At 47.4% G+C, this 16,460-nt stretch overlaps 1 protein-coding gene across 1 annotated transcript in view; it reads left to right on the top strand.

The window, feature by feature from the left end:
• Window positions 1–16,460, top strand: part of LOC140907236 (scavenger receptor cysteine-rich type 1 protein M130) — a 71,735-nt gene that overhangs the window by 23,131 nt on the left and 32,144 nt on the right. The gene's annotated exons all lie outside the window — the stretch shown is intronic.

The raw sequence follows: 16,460 nt of genomic DNA, 5'->3' as shown, positions 1-16,460 counted from the left end.
TACACAGTGCTATGTAGGGGGTAGGTGTTATTTTAAAACTTTCTTGATGGAATTGGACCAGTTGTGGCCACTTTTAGGTTATTGCCCTGCAATGGGGATTGGCTTTGTGCCACCCATTCATACAGATTGATTATTAGAGACTAGCTGAAAGCCCGTGCTATTGCTTGGGTGTAACTTGTAAAATCTTGTGAAGCAACAGTGACTGCTGCAAGAAAATATTAAGCAAAAAAACCCCAGAAATATTGTCACAAGGCAGGGCACTCACCAGTGCAGCACTTCCTGCTGGTCTGTCCAGGAATTAGCTCCTTCAGCTCAGGAGTGCCCTCTATGGGCCGGTGTCTTGCCCTCTGTTACCTGCCCTGTTGTCTCCACCACCTCTGACCCCATGTCCCTCAGAGACCCTGGTGCCCCTTACCTTGGGGTGTTGCCACACTCTGGATCTCCCCTCCCAGAGGAACCCCAACCACTATACCCACCTTTCAAGGTTCCCTCCCCACTCTGAACTCAGGGTACAGTTGTGGGGACCCACATGAAAGACCCCCCCTAAGCTTATCTCTACCAGCTTAGGTTAAAAACTTCCCCAAGGCACAAATTCTTCCTTGTCTTTAGAACTGTATCTCTGCCACCACCAAGTGAGTTAGACAAAGATTTAGGTTTCAGAATAACAGCCGTGTTAGTCTGTATTCGCAAAAAGAAAAGGAGTACTTGTGGCACCTTAGCGACTAACCAATTTATTTGAGCATAAGCTTTCGTGAGCTACAGCTCACTTCATCGGATGCATACTGTGGAAAGTACAGAAGATCTTTTTATACACACAAAGTATGAAAAAATGGGTGTTTACCACTACAAAAGGTTTTCTCTCCCCCCACCCCACTCTCCTGCTGGTAATAGCTTATCTAAAGTGATCACTCTCCTTACAATGTGTACGATAATCAAGGTGGGCCATTTCCAGCACAAATCCAGGGTTTAACAAGAATGTCTGGGGGGGCGGGGGGTAGGAAAAAACAAGGGGAAATAGGTTACCTTGCATAATGCCTTTGCCACTCCCAGTCTCTATTCAAGCCTAAGTTAATTGTATCCAATTTGCAAATGAATTCCAATTCAACAGTCTCTCACTGGAGTCTGTTTTTGAAGTTTTTTTGTTGTAATATCGCAACTTTCATGTCTGTAATCGTGTGACCAGAGAGATTGAAGTGTTCTCCGACTGGTTTATGAATGTTATAATTCTTGACATCTGATTTGTGTCCATTTATTCTTTTACGTAGAGACTGTCCAGTTTGACCAATGTACCATTGCTGACACATGATGGCATACATCACATTGGTGGACGTTCAGGTGAACTAGCCTCTGATAGTGTGGCTAATGTTATTAGGCCCTGTGATGGTGTCCCCTGAATAGATATATGGGCACAGTTGGCAAAGATTTAGGAAAAGGACCACTTGGAGTTCCTGTTTCCCCAAAGTATCCCCCAAGCCCCTTCACCGCCTCTTCTGGGGAGGCTTGAGAGTAAACAAGGTGAGGTAAAACCACTGGTTTTTAGGACACTAAAAACCAATCAGGTTCTTAAAAGCAGAACTTTATAATAAAGAAAAAGTAAAAGAAGCACCTCTGTAAAATCAGGATGGAAGTTAATTTTATAGAGTAATCAGATTCAAAACACAGGATTCCCCTCTAAGCAAAACTTTAAAGTTACAAAAAAACCCAAACAAACCAGGAATAAACCTCCCTCTTAGCCGAGGGAAAATTCACAAGCTAAAACAAAAGATAATCTAATGCATTTCCTTCCTATTACTTACAATTTGTAATCTTAGATACTTAGTTCAGGTATGGCTTAAGAGACATATTTTCCCTACCCTGGTTCCTCTCTGTCCCGGAGAGAAAAAAAACAAAAACAAAAACCTCCCCCCACAGATTTGAATGTATCTTCTCCCCTTATTGGTCCTTTTGGTCAGGTGCCAACCAGGTTATCTGAGCTTCTATAGGCAAAGGAGGGATTTTATGCTACCCTTAGCTGTATGTTTATGACACTACCTTCTCTCAGTGGCTACTGCCAGTCATCATCCAGCCCCTTCTCTCAGAGGCAAACTGCAGTCTGTTATGGCCACTCATCACTGGCAAGGGTTGGACCTGCTGCCTTTCTAGCCCCACCTGCCTCCTTGCAGCCCTAGTACCTCCCCTGGCCTTTAGCAAGGCCTCAGCCTGGGGACTCACCAGGTCAGAGCTCCTCATCTCTGCCTGCCTTTCCCCAGCCCTGCTCTGCCTCAGGTACCCTGCTTACTCTCCCAGGCAGCTTGGTCTTTTGCTCCCAAGCTGGCACAAGAGTCTGTCTCCCACTCGCTCAGCCTGCCCTTTTATCAGGGCCAGCTGTGCCCTAATTGGGTGCAACCACACCTGTGGCTGACTACTCAACCAGCCTCTATTGGCTGCTTTTAACCCTTTTCTGACCAGAGCCTGGTGACGGCCCCGCTACAAATATGAATGCAAAACATGTACATTGTCAAATTGCAATGTATGCACATGTGACAGCTTTGGCTCATATCATCTAGCTCAGATATACCCACCTCCCTCCCTCTTCTTTTTTAAATAACTTAGGACAGTTAATGTTTTCATGGAATTTTGAACCACACATTTCATTAATGTTGAAAGCATGCAGCCATTTTCATTCTGAGGCAGATATTAATTGAAAGACAAATTCTCAACAACATTGAGTGCCTGACAGCTCTCTCTGATTTGAAAATGAAACTAACTTATGACCAAGGTGCCTTTCACCAAGCTGAGGCTATCACTGTACCAATACTGTATTTATTGCTAAAGTAAATTTTCACCCTGATCTGTCTTTGGGCTTTTTAACTGCCCTTGATTCCCCTGCCAGTGTGAGTGTGTGATAATTGCAGGTTGGAAAGTCAACCCTGTAATGCACACACAAAACACCCCTCTCCCTGGCTGCTCAGCTGGAGACTGCACTTGCCCTCCTCTCACCCCTGACTCGGGGAACTGCCCTTCATTCCCTCTTCACCCATAGCAACACTTCCCTGCCTCCTGCTGCCCTGGGGCTCGGGGGACCTCCGCGATTTATGAAATTGGCATCCCGTCTCGCTCCTCAGCAAGGATTACAAAATCATAGCGAAAGCAATCTCGCTGTGGCTAGGGTCCTTGATGGCGGACGTGATGCACCCAGACCAGACCTACACCATCCCAGGCCGCACCATCTTCGACAACCTGTATCTGGTCCGGGACCTCTTGGAACTCAGGTGTAGGGACGGTCTGTCATTCGCCCTCCTGTCCCTGAATCAGGAGAAGGCATTTGACAGGGTGGATCATGGGTATCTCTTGAGCATTCTGCGAGCGTTTGGCTTCGGACCCCAGTTTGTGGGTTTTCTCCAGGTGCTGTATGCCTCCGCAGAGTGTCTGGTCAGGCTCAACTGGACCCTGACCGAACCGGTCAGCTTCGGGCGAGGAGTATGGCAGGGGTGCCCCCTCTCGGGCCAGCTGTACGCTCTGGCGATCAAGCCCTTCCTCTGTCTCCTCCGCAGGAGGTTGACAGGGTTGGGGCTTTGGGAGCCGGAGCTGCGGCTGGTTCTGTCGGCGTACGCCGACGATGTGCTCCTCGTGGTCCAGGACCTGGGCGACTTGGCACGGGTGGAGGCTTGCCAGGCCATCTATTGGGCAGCCTCCTCCGCCTGGGTCAACCGGGTCAAGAGCTCTGGCTTGGCGGTAGGAAACTGGTGGCAGGCGAGCTCCCTCCCACCCGCACTTCAGACCATCCAGTGGAGCGCGGGTCTGCTGCTTTACCTTAGCGTTTACCTTTCTGCCACGCATCCCTCTCCTCTGGAGAACTGGGAAAATTTAGAGGCCGGGGTGATAGAGCGGCTCCAGAAATGGACGGGACTACTCCAATGTCTCTCCCTTTGAGGGAGGGCACTGGTGCTTAATCAACTAGTCCTCTCCATGCTCTGGCACCGGCTCAACACCCTGGTCCTGGCCCCGGATTTCCTGGCCAACCTCCGGACGTTGATTCTTGAGTTCTTCTGGTCAGGACTGCACTGGGTCCCTGCAGGGGCTCTCCATCTACCCCTGGAGGAGGGAGGGCAGGGCCTGAAGTGTCTGCGCACTCAGGTCCATGTCTTCTGCCTCCAGGCCCTGCAGAGGCTCCTTTATGGTGCAGGTAGTCCGGCGTGGAGCGTACTGGCGCATGCCTTCCTGTGCCACTTCCGAGGGCTCCGATATGACCGGCAGCTCCTTTATCTCCATCCGAGAGGTCTTCCACGAGACCTCTTCAGGCTGCTGGTCTTCTACCAGTACCTCCTCCGGACCTGGAAACTGTTTACAGCGACCAGATCCGTGGCGGCCTCCGTGGGGGAAGATCTCCTCGAGGAGCCCCTGCTACACAACCCCCAGCTCCGTGTGCAGGTGGTGGAGTCCCCCTCGGTGCGCCAGAGGTTGGTCCTGGCAGAAGTCACCCCTCCTGGACTACGACCGGGGAGACTGGCTGGATCCCCTGATGCTCGCTCAGCACATGGGGCTCTCCAGACCTCGTACTCCCCTGTGCGTACTTCAGGAGGTGAGGGCCGCTTTGCCACCCGCTGCTCTGGTCTACCTCGACCGGGTCCTAAGGGAGGATGTGCCCCGCCCACCCTCCACCCCAGGCCCTCCGGACCTTTTCATCAGGACCCTGCCCCATGGACCCAACCGACTCCCCCGCCCCTTCACCCTGCGCCAGCTACACGAGCTGCAGCTGGTCCGTTTCCAGACCGCACCAAGGAAACATCCATACATGCTCGTGCTCCATACCCTTCATGTCCTCACCCTTGCGTCCCGCCCTGACACAAAGTGGCGGGAACTCCTGCCACCTCGAGAGGATGAGGAGCCCCGGTGGGCCGGCCTATATTCCACCTTGGTTCTGAGGCCCGCCGGGGATATTAGTTGGCGACTCCTTCATGGGGCCGTGAGCACAGGCCTGTACTTGGTGCGGTTCACCCCAATCCCGGACACCTGCCCCTTTTGCGGTATGAGGGAAAACCTGGCGCACGTCTACCTGGAGTGCACCAGGCTGCAGCCCCTATTCTGGCTCCTCATGAATATTTTGTTAAGATTTTGGTTGCACTTTTCCCCTCACCTCCTTATCTATGCACTCCCTGTCTGTGGCCCCACTAAGTCGCGGGACCTCCTGGTCAACCTCCTCCTGGCCCTGGCTAAAGTGGCCATCTATAAAACCAGGGTGAGGAGGTTGGCCGATGGAGTCTCCTGTGACTATTTCCAATCTTCCGTCCGTTCACACCTCCAGGCAGAGTTTCTCTGGGCGGCGTTCACTGACTCCCTTGACGCCTTTGAGGAGTAGTGGGCTTCTCTGCTTGGTTTCCCTGTCTGGTTCCCTTCGTTTGATCCTTTGACTGTATTCCTGTCCCTGTTGTTCATTAGTTGTCCCCCGTAATTATTTGGTTCTCCAGGTCCTGTGGACCCCCCCTCCCCGCTTAGGCTGGGGGGGAATCCTTTAGCAGTGGGCGGGTGAAATATGGCTGCCCTGGGGCTTCACCACCTGGGACCCAGCTACATCACTTCTCTGACTCCCCACTCCCCTGCCTACTGGGGCAAGTGGGCTTGTCTTCTTCCTGGTTCCCAGCAGGAACAGTTTCCCAACTTCGCCCTCCCCTGCCTCTTGCTGCCCCGGGACCCTCTTTCTGCTCTAGGGACATACATGAAGGCAGGGCTCAGTGGAAGGGCAGGTCTGTGTCCTCAGCCCTGAAGTTCTCGCACAGAGCTTGGTCCAGCCCTGAAAACTGGAGTATTAGAGGAGCTTCTTGTGTCATCACAGCAGCTCCTCTGATATTTTTGTAGGCAGCAAAATCCCATGACTCCCAATCAGCTTGTGAGATCTGGAAACACGGCAACGCTGCCTTCCCCAACTGCTTGGAGGGGACTCCCCACCTCCACCACCAACCCAAGGCTGGTGATCTGCCACCTAATCCCCTTCATCTCTCACCCCCATTGCTCTATTCTGCAGCCCCCTCAGCTTCCCTGCACTTCACATCCCCCTATGTCCCTTTCAACCTCCCTTCCACCACCAGCTGCCCTGTGCCCCCCACATCCCTCTCCCCACAGCCTTCCTCCTGTCCCACATCCTTCTCCAAGCCATTCCGTTGAAACCCCTAAATCTGTCTCCTGCCCCCACCCCCAGGTGTCCTGCTCCCTGCACTCTCCCCACCCTCCTTTCACAGAGTCTCTGTTGCCCCTGGGCCCTGTCCATTCCTCTCAGCCATACAAGGCAGCCATGTTTCCTGTGGGCTTCAGTCTAATTGAAAACAGTGGAAGATGGCAGCCAACTTTACTCAGGGCGGCCTCACTCCCACGTGGCAACAGACTGTAGGCAGATGGCAGCATCTCACTGGCTTCAGCCCCACTGTCAGCGACAGGAGATGGCGCCATATGGAATAAGGGAAACTCCGAGACTTGGAAGTGGCTTAAAACTTAAAAGTTGGATGGTAAGTGACTGTAAATCCCAGTGATGACTGAACCTGGTGATATTCTGAAGCAGAGGAGCTCTCGGCCATGCCAGTAGCTGGCCCCAGCATTTCATGCTGACTCAGCACACATCCTGGGCTTCAGAGGGACTCACAGACAGAGTGACATTCCTGGGATCTTCTTATATGGGTAACAAAGATTGCCGTCTTGTCAGGGCCAGGGTCTTGTCAGGACACAAATCTAAATGGACGAGCTAAAAAAAGGGTGGGGCCACCAGCGAGGTGCTTTTCCCAACATCACTGCTTATGGCAGAGCCTGAAAAGGATCTGCACTGCCCACTAGCCTGCCTGTGGAACACACCACTGGCCGAAAGCCCAGTCCACGGCACTCAGCTGGATAGCCTGTCACTGTGTCAATGAGGACCCCTGGCTGGCTGGCCATAATCATGCTGCCAGGTTGGGTATTGGGATGGGTGGGGGGAAGTGGAAAACAGAGGTCTTTTTTCCTGAAAGTTGAAGAGAGGAAACCAAGATTGGAGAGGGGCTGCCTTTCTGTATAGGGTGGGGTTGCTACCGCCAAGGCACAGAAAAACTGGCCCATCTGTGGGCAGGCCCAGATCCCAGGGGAGGTGTCACTGGTCTGTGAACAGGGTGAGGTCCCAGAAGAGGAGAGGCTGGTCTGTGAGCAGAGCCAAGTCCCAGGGCTGGGGGCAAACATGGGAAGGGGCTCAGTGCTCAGAGAGTTATGGGAGGTTTGGTGGGATTTGTGGTTGGGAGTGCGACACTGCTCTCCCATTGACTGGCGTCTGCCTTGGCATACTGCACACATGCAGATCAGGATGAGTGTACCAGCCGGGAGGCCATTTTGTGTTTCCAGCTCTGACACGCTTAGCTGGAGTTCTGAGATCACTGCATGCCCAAGTGCATTTGTGCACAGCTTAGAAATTCTGGCAACACCAACCCCTCCCCTGCCCGCAGCCAATAACACCTTTGGACCAGCAACTGGGAAGGCCATGGAAAAACTAGCCAGGTGACTCAAAAACCAGCCAGATAGTGTAACGATGGTGCCAGGGAGAGAGGGAGACCTCAGCCCTACGGTGCTCATTCCTTCACATTTCTTTGTGTGAGTTTCTAGTGATAATAAAGCTTTCATCTCCCCATGCCCCTTCCCTCCTTTATCCCTTCAATGGTGTGTTTGACTCACTTTGGGTCTTATCCAGCAGTGGCAGCTCAGGGTGCTCAGCCTCTCACAGACTTCACTCATCGCCTTGTGGGATTGTGCCCTGTACTTGGGGGACCCTCCCTTGCTGAACTCAACATTCTGGAGGTGCCCAGGGTATCATTGGGAAACCTTAACTCTGCATTAATGATGTTATTTTACCATTTAATTCTACTCAAAGTCAGCTCTGAATCCCCAATTCTACCCACAATCTCAGAATAGCGCTACAACTTGGGGCAGGGAGATAGCCACCAGTGTTTGCTTTTTAACTGTCACCAGAAAGCCCCACATTGAGCACTGTTGAGTTGACTGAGGCAGTTCACAACTCTTAAAGTTCCTGTTTCAGTGCCACCAATGGAAGCCCCAAACAGCTCTTCACCAAGGGATCCTCCTGGAGCTGGCAATAACCATGGGGCTTATCTGCTCTCCAGCTGCAGTCTCTGCATAGGTGCAGCTGTACTGAATGGTGGAGGAATACGCTGGAGTAGCTTGGGAGAGCTGTGGTTGTAATATGAGGAGACCTGGGAATTAGTTTGAGGAGCATCAGAGAGCTGTGAATCTGATACGAAGAGAACTGGGCTTAAGCATCCCCTTGTGTGTTACCAAAGGAAAGATGTGCATACGGCCCTTGAGGTTGCAGTCGGCATCATTTGTGTAGGCTGTGTCAGGAGCAGGGCCCGGGGTTCATCTTGCCATGGGTATTGTCAGTAGTGAGTTGGGACATGAGAGCTGTGTGTGGATTTAATGATGGGTGGGGGAAAGTATATGTTTAGGTGATATCTTGTGTTGATGTGTAAATGGGTGGTAAAAGGGTGGTTGTTATATTTTGCAAGTGTGGTATGCTCTCGGGGGGAGGCTCAGTGTTTGAACATAGGGAAAGTGCAGATAGTGCCTGACTATGACAGTGAATAGGCAGAGTGGGAGTGTGTGTGTGTTATGGGTGTTGTGAGGCATTGCTTGAAGAGGGCAGAGTTAACATTGCATGGGCATTTATTTGAACTCCGTGTTTCCTGGTGTTCAGAAGTTTGAGTTTTGCTGAACCCAAAGTTCTTGAAGCGCATGTGCTATCAACAGGCAACCTTAACTCTGCATTAACAGGTTTCAGAGTAGCAGCCGTGTTAGTCTGTATTCGCAAAAATAAAAGGAGGACTTGTGGCACCTTAGAGACTAACAAATTTATTTGAGCATAAGCTTTCATGAGCTACAGCTCACTTCATTGGATGCATTCAGTGGAAAATAAAGTGGGGAGATTTATATACACACAGAACATGAAACAATGGGTGTTACCATACACACTGTAAGGAGAGTGATCACTTAAGATGAGCTAATACCAGCAGGAGAGCGGGGGGCAGGGGGGAGGTGAAGAAAACCTTTTGTAGTGATAATCAAGGTGGGCCATTTCCAGCAGTTGACAAGAACATCTGAGGAACAGTCGGGGGGGGGGGGGAGGGGGAGGAGGAATAAACATGGGGAAATAGTTTTACTTTGTGTAATGACCCACCCACTCCCAGTCTCTATTCAAGCCTAAGTTAATTGTATACAATTTGCAAATTAATTCCAATTCAGCAGTCTCTCATTGGAGTCTGTTTTTGAAGTCTTTTTGTTGTAATATTGCAACTTTTAGGTCTGTAATCGAGTGGCCAGAGAGATTGAAGTGTTGTCCGACTGGTTTATGAATGTTATAATTCTTGACATCTGATTTGTGTCTATTTATTCTTTTATGTAGAGACTGTCCAGTTTGATCAATGTACATGGCAGAGGAGCATTGTTGGCACATGATGGCATATATCACATTGGTAGATGTGCAGGTGAATGAGCCTCTGATAGTGTGGCTGATGTGATTAGGCCCTATGATGGTGTCCCCTGAATAGATATGTGGACACAGTTGGCAACAGGCTTTGTTCCAAGGATAGGTTCCTGGGTTAGTGGTTCTGTTGTGTGGTGTGTGGTTGTTGGTGAGTATTTGCTTCAGGTTGGAGGGCTGTCTGTAAGCAAGAACTGGCCTGTCTCCCAAGATCTGTGAGAGTGATGGGTCATCCTTCAGGATAGGTTGTAGATCCTTGATGATGCGTTGGAGAGGTTTTAGTCGGGGGCTGAAGGTGATGGCTAGTGGCGTTCTGTTATTTTCTTTGTTGGGCCTGTCCTGTAGTAGGAACTTCTGGGTACTCTTCTGGCTCTGTCAATCTGTTTCTTCACTTCAGCAGGTGGGTATTGTAGTTGCAAGAATGCTTGCTAGAGATCTTGTCTCTGTCTGAGGGGTTGGAGCAAATGTGGTTGTATCGTAGAGCTTGGCTGTAGACAATGGATGTGTGATCTGGTGTGATCTGGGTGAAAGCTGGTTTATGTGACCATCGCTTATTAGCACCATAGTGTCCAGGAAGTGGATCTCTTGTGTGGACTGGTCCAGGCTGAGGTTGATGGTGGGATGGAAGTTGTTGAAATCATGGTGGAATTCCTCAAGGGCTCCTTTTCCATGGGTCCAGATGATGAGGATGTCATCAATATAGCGCAAGTAGAGTAGGGGCATTAGGGGACGAGAGCTGAGGAAGCGTTGTTCTAAGTCAGCCATAAAAATGTTGCATACTGTGGGGCCATGCGAGTACCCATAGCTGTGCTGCTGGTTAATTTGCAAACTGTTTACAATTAACTTAGGCTTGAATAGAGACTGGGCGTGGATAGGTCATTACACAAAGTAAAACTATTTCCTCATGTTTATTTCCCCCCACCACCACTTTTCCTCAGACGTTCTTGTCAACTGCTGGAAATGGCTGACCTTCATTATCACTACAAAAGGTCTACCTTCTTTCTTTGTTTTCTTCTTATTTATATGGCTATAGAACCTTTTACTATTGGTTTAAATTCCTTTTGCAAGGTCCAACTCTACTTGACTTTTAGCCTTTCTCACTTTATCCCTACATGTTCTGACCTCATTAAGGTAGCTTTCCTTGCTGATCCCTCCCATCTTCCACTCCCTGTAGGCTTTATGCTTTTTCTTAATCACCTCTCTGAAACGCTTGCTCATCCAGCTTGGTCTACAATTCCTGCCTAACAATTTTTTTCCCTTTCTTGGGATGCAGGCTTCCGATAGCTTCTGCAGCTTTGATTTAGAGTAATCCCAGGCCTCCTCTGCCTTTAGATCCATAAATTCTTCAGTCCAATCCACTTCCCTAACTAATTTCCTTAATTTTTGAAAGTCAGCTCTTTTGAAATCAAAAACCCTAGTTGCAGATTTATTTTTGTTAATCCTTCCATTCAGTTTGAACTGAATTAGCTCATGATCACTTGAACCAAGATTGTCCCTTACAACCATTTCTTCTATGAGGTCCTCACTATTCACCAAAACCAAATCTAAAATGGCATCCCCTCTAGTCAGTGCAGCAACTACATGATGAAGGAATCCATCAGCTATCGCATCTAGGAAAATCTGAGCCCTATTATTATTACTAGCACTTGTCCTCCAGTCTATATCTGGGAAGTTAAAGTCTCCCATGATCACGCAGTTTCCATTAGTATTTACTTGATTAAAAACATTGAAGAGGGCTCTATCAATATCCAAATTAGATCCCGGCGGTATATAGCACATCCCGAGCACTATCCCAGGGGAGGCTGGAGTAGTTTTCTTCCCCAATGTAATTTTTGCCCAGACGGACTCTGTCTTATCCATTCTATGGCTTCTTATTTCTTTACATTCTACCTCATCATTGATATACAATGCTACTCCACCACCTTTACCTTTATTTCTGTCTTTCCTAAACAGCACATACCCTTCAATACCCGTATTCCAGTCATGACTAATATTCCACCATGTTTCTGTTATCCCTATAATATCTGGTTTCACTTTCTGCACCAGTAGCTCTAGTTCCTCCATTTTGTTACCTAGGCTCCTCGCATTGGTGTACAAACATCTTAATTTTTGCTGTTTGACCTTGCTCACATTCTGTACCTGATTAGGCACGGTCATTCTACAGCCAGTATAACCTATTAGACTGGTATCCACACTGCTCTTCCTCCTTATATCCATTCTCCTACCCACGGCTGTATCCTTTCTTACTTCGTTTTCTTCCCTCTCAATGCTAAAATCCAGCGTGGCGATTACCTGGACATCTCCCAACCATCTCCCCCAAATTCCTAGTTTAAAGCTCTCTTAATCAGTTGTGCCAGTCTCCATCCTAGAAGTCTATTTCCTTCCCTACTCAGATGAAGTCCATCCCGAGAGAACTGTCCTCTGTCCATGAATGCCTCTCAGTGGCCATACATCCCAAAGCCCTCCTTATTGCACCACTGCCTGAGCCATCTGTTGATAGTCATAATCTTGTCACCCCTTTGTTGCCCTTCTCTAGGAAAAGGTAGAATCCCACTAAAGATCACCTGAGCCTCGATTTCTTTCAGCATCTTCCCCAGCCTAGCATAGTCTCCCTTAATACTTTCCGGCGAGAATCTAGCCGTAACATTTGTTCCCACATGAAGGATAATTAGGGGCTTCTTTCTTGCTCCCTTTAGGATCCTTTTCAACCTCAGGTCTACATACCGTATCTTAGCACCTGGAAGACAGCACACCCTTCTATTCTCTGGATCAGCTCTGGTTACAGGCCTGTCTATTCTTCTCAGTAAAGAGTCCCCGCTCACATAGACCTGCCTTTTCCTGGTGACGGTGCTATTCTCCAGTCTATCCCCTGTTCCCTCTGGCTGCAAGTTCTTTCCATTCCTATTCTCCCTTGCAATCCTCTGCAATCTATCCTGTGTCCTCCTGGGGCTCATAGTTGGTGTAGTCTCCATTGACTCTTCCCCGTTTCCTAGAGGACTAGCCGCTCTTCTCTTCTTCCTTGCCCTTCCACCTTCAGTGACTACCTGCTGAGCCCCTTCTTCATTTTCCAACTCCACAAACCTATTCTTGAGCTCTATTTCTCCTTCACTATTTTCCCTTCCTTTCCTCTGCCTGGTTCTTTTAGTCACATACTTCCACTGACCACTTTCCTCACCCAGCAGTCTCCCCTCAGAATTCCTCAGTCCTGCTTCCATCTGTAAGTCTGAGCTTTTCCCTTCATATATCTCATGTCTTTGCTCCATAATCTGCTCGAACCCATTTCTAAACTCAACCAGACTTTCCACCTGCATCTCCAAACCTCTGATCTTTTCCTCCATCAGCTCTATCAGATGGCATTTCATGCCAACAAAATTCTTACCAGGTGCCCCCTCCAGGGTCATGTACATACCGCAGCTTCCACATCCAGTCATCTTTATTGTGTCCTCCACGACATGGGTCACTCCCACTGCTGCCTCTGTATCTGTCATAGCCTTCCCACCTAAATCCTGTTAATCTGGGAAACACAAACCACACCAAAACACCACCCCCCACAGCAAAAACAAACCCTGAACGAGCACCACAAGAGAAACTCCCCTTTCAAACTCCCCTGTTTACCCCTCTGTTTGCTGGCTCCTGTGCCGCTGCAGCTGTCTGTGTATCATGGCTGACGGTTCCACCAACGCTTCAGCTAGATCCTTAAGTATCTTTGTGTGACAATCAGGGTCCAGACACCCCAAGGGGAGAACAAGGGGCCTGAAACCCAAAGAATAAGCAGTTGAAACAACTGTTTGTATACAGTATTATTGTACTATAACAGTGTACTGGGTAAAAAGAACAGGAGGACTTGTGGCACCTTAGAGACTAACAAATTTATTTGAGCATGAGCTTTCGTGAGCTACAGCTCACTTGGGTAAGATATCATATAAAAACTGGAGACATGCTAGTTATGGATATCATTGTGTGAGGCATATACAGATGGCGAGTAGAGTTATGTATGTGTGATGGAAAGATGTTCCTAAAATATGTTGTATTTTGTTTTGTTTGTAAGCATTTTCTGCTTCTGTTATCTCTGCTTAGTATCATTTAAATCTATGTTCTTTATTAATAAACTTATTTGTGGTTTTACCATAAATCAGCTCCATGCTGTGTGTTAAGGTAAAGAGTGTGTCCTCAGCTGGGCTTGTTACCCAGGGGTTTTAGAACCCAAATCAGTGGTAATTTAACTGGTTTTCTTCAAGAAAAAAATAATATGGCCATAACTCCTCTGTCTGATAAATGATTGATACAAACCAGAGTGCTTTACCTAAAACTACTTTATTGGGTTTCATGCGTGGACTCACTATGTATGCTGTAGCAGTAGGGTGCAGAGCATTCCAAATATTTACAGTTACCTAAAAAGTCTGAAATGGTCTCAAGAAATTAACAGCCAAGCTATCGGGGGCCCCCTCCTTCCATCTTACTATTGGGGAACTAAGGTGTAAAATCCTTGCCAAAAGGAAAGCTTCCTCAGACTGCTCCAAAGCACACTTTCTAAATAATTTTTTTGTAAATTTTCTTTGGATAAAGCACACAGCTCATAATAGCCTCTAATGGGCTAATAATTTCCCCAGCAACAGCCAATAACAATTCATTATTTTTATTAGCAAAATATTCCTGGTTATAACAATGATAAAGCTTACATGTTAGAGGAACCTAAAACCAAGGTCGGTTGCCCAAACATTTTTTTCTCTTTTTATAGTATGTTTATTTTTTATTTTATTCTCCCATTTTGATTAGAAAAACTGCAAGCATGGAGCTATTCGGCCTTGCCTCTCAGGGTCATAAAACTATTGTTAGCTATGTGATGTTTGGGTTTCAGCTAGCAGTGGTTGAACATACAAAATGACTGACTCCAGTGCTGTCCAATTGTGGGGTTGTCAAGGTTCCTTCCCCACTCTGAACTCTAGGGTACAGATGTGGGGACCTGCATGAAAACCTCCGAAGCTTATTTTTACCAGCTTAGGTTAAAACTTCCCCAAGGTACAAACTATTTTCCTTTTTCCCTTGGACTTTATTGCTGCCATCACCAAGCATCTAATAGATATATAACTGGGAAAGAGCCCGCTTGGAAACATCTTTCCCCCCAAAATTCTCCCCAAACCCTACACCCCCTTTCCTGGGGAAGGCTTGATAAAAATCCTCACCAATTTACATTGGTGACCACAGACCCAAACCCTTGGATCTTAAGAACAATGAAAAAAGCAATCAGGTTCTTAAAAGAAGAATTTTAATAGAAGAAAAAGTAAAAGAATCACCTCTGTAAAATCAGGATGGTAAATACCTTACAGGGTAATTAGATTCCAAACATAGAGAATCCCTCTAGGCAAACCCTTAAGTTACAAAAAGACACAAAAACAGGAATATCCATTCCATTCAGCACAGCTTATTTTCTCAGCCATTTAAACAAACAGAATCTAACGCATATCTAGCTAGATTACTTACTAAGTTCTAAGATTCCATTCCTTTCTATTCCCGGCAAATGCATCACACACACAGGCAGAGAGAGGCTTTGTTTCTCCCTCCCTCCAGCTTTTGAAAGTATCTTGTCTCCTCAGTGGTCATTTTGGTCAGGTGACAGTGACGTTATCCTAGCTTCTTAACCCTTTACAGGTGAAAGGGTTTTTCCTCTGGCCAGGAGGGATTTTAAAGGTGTTTATCCTTCCCTTTATATTTATGACAGGGGTGCATGCAGGAATGTCAAATACAGGGCTACAGGCTAACAGGCTAGTGTGTGTGTACTGTATCTTTGGGGACAGTAGACTTAATTTCTGTGAGGTTTGCATTCCTTCCCCCTCATTGTTAATATTAAATGTGTTGAGTATCTGCTCACCATTAACCTATTTAATAAAGATTAAAGCAAAATAGAAATTAAACACCTCAGCCTTCTTGATATCACCCCTTATTAGCTCTTCTTTTAACTAAGTAGAGGACCTGTACTTTACTTCATCTTTCTCTTACCCCTTAATGTATTTAGAGAACTTATTATTATTATCTTTTTATTTCCCTTGTTGGGTGTAACTCATATTGTGCTTTAGCCTCTCTGATTTAGTCCCGACATGCTGGTGCTGTGGTTTTGTGCTCATCCTTAGCAACTGCTTCACATTTCCACTTTCTGTATGATTCCTTTTTGATTTTCAGTCCTTAAAGAGCTCTTGTGGAGCCATAATGTTCTCTTATGATATTTTTCTGTTTTTCCTTCACATCAGGATAGTTTGCAGTTGTGTCTTTAACATTGAGAAACTGTCAGGTCTCCTGACCTCCTTTTTTCCCTAAGATTTTCTTCCCATGGGAACTTAGCTATCAGTTCACTATGTTTGTTAAAGTCTGGAGTTTTTGAAGTCCTTTTTCCTTATTCTGCTTCTTTCACTCCTTCCTTTCCTTAGAATCATGACAACTAACGTTTATGGTCACTTTCACCCAAGTTGCCTTCCACCTTCAGATTCACTAACAATTCCTCCCTCTTGGTCAGAATCTAGTCTCAGATGTCGGTCCTCCTGGTTACTTTCTCTACTTTTATGGAACAAAAAGTTTTCCCCAACACATTCCAAGAACTGATTGAACATTTAGTGTTTTGCCTTATTACTTTTCCAACAGATGTCTGGGTAGATAAACTCCCCTGTTACTGTCAGGTCTTGTGTTTTGAATATTTATGTTTGTTGTAGAAATGCCTTATCCATTCCTTTTCCTGATCGGGTGGTCTATAGTAGACCCCTACCATTACATCACCACTATTTTTCCCGGCTTTTATCTTTGCCCAGAGACTTTCAGCTGGTCTGCCTCTCACCATCTTCTGGGGCTCAGAACCTCAGACGTGCCCAAGGTCAGACAGCAAGCCAGTGGCAAAGCTGGGGATAGTCCCAGTCCAGTGGTTTTTCCACTCGGCCACAAGGTTGCTATGTGATTCCTGAGTGCTCCTCCTTGTCCTGTACATTTTGTTAGA

This window comes from Lepidochelys kempii, chromosome 1 (assembly GCF_965140285.1).
Source record: "Lepidochelys kempii isolate rLepKem1 chromosome 1, rLepKem1.hap1, whole genome shotgun sequence".
In the NCBI taxonomy this organism is placed as follows: Eukaryota; Metazoa; Chordata; order Testudines; family Cheloniidae; genus Lepidochelys; species Lepidochelys kempii.
The sequence above is the reverse complement of the archived record's forward strand: the minus strand, read 5'-3'. Positions and strand labels throughout refer to the sequence as shown.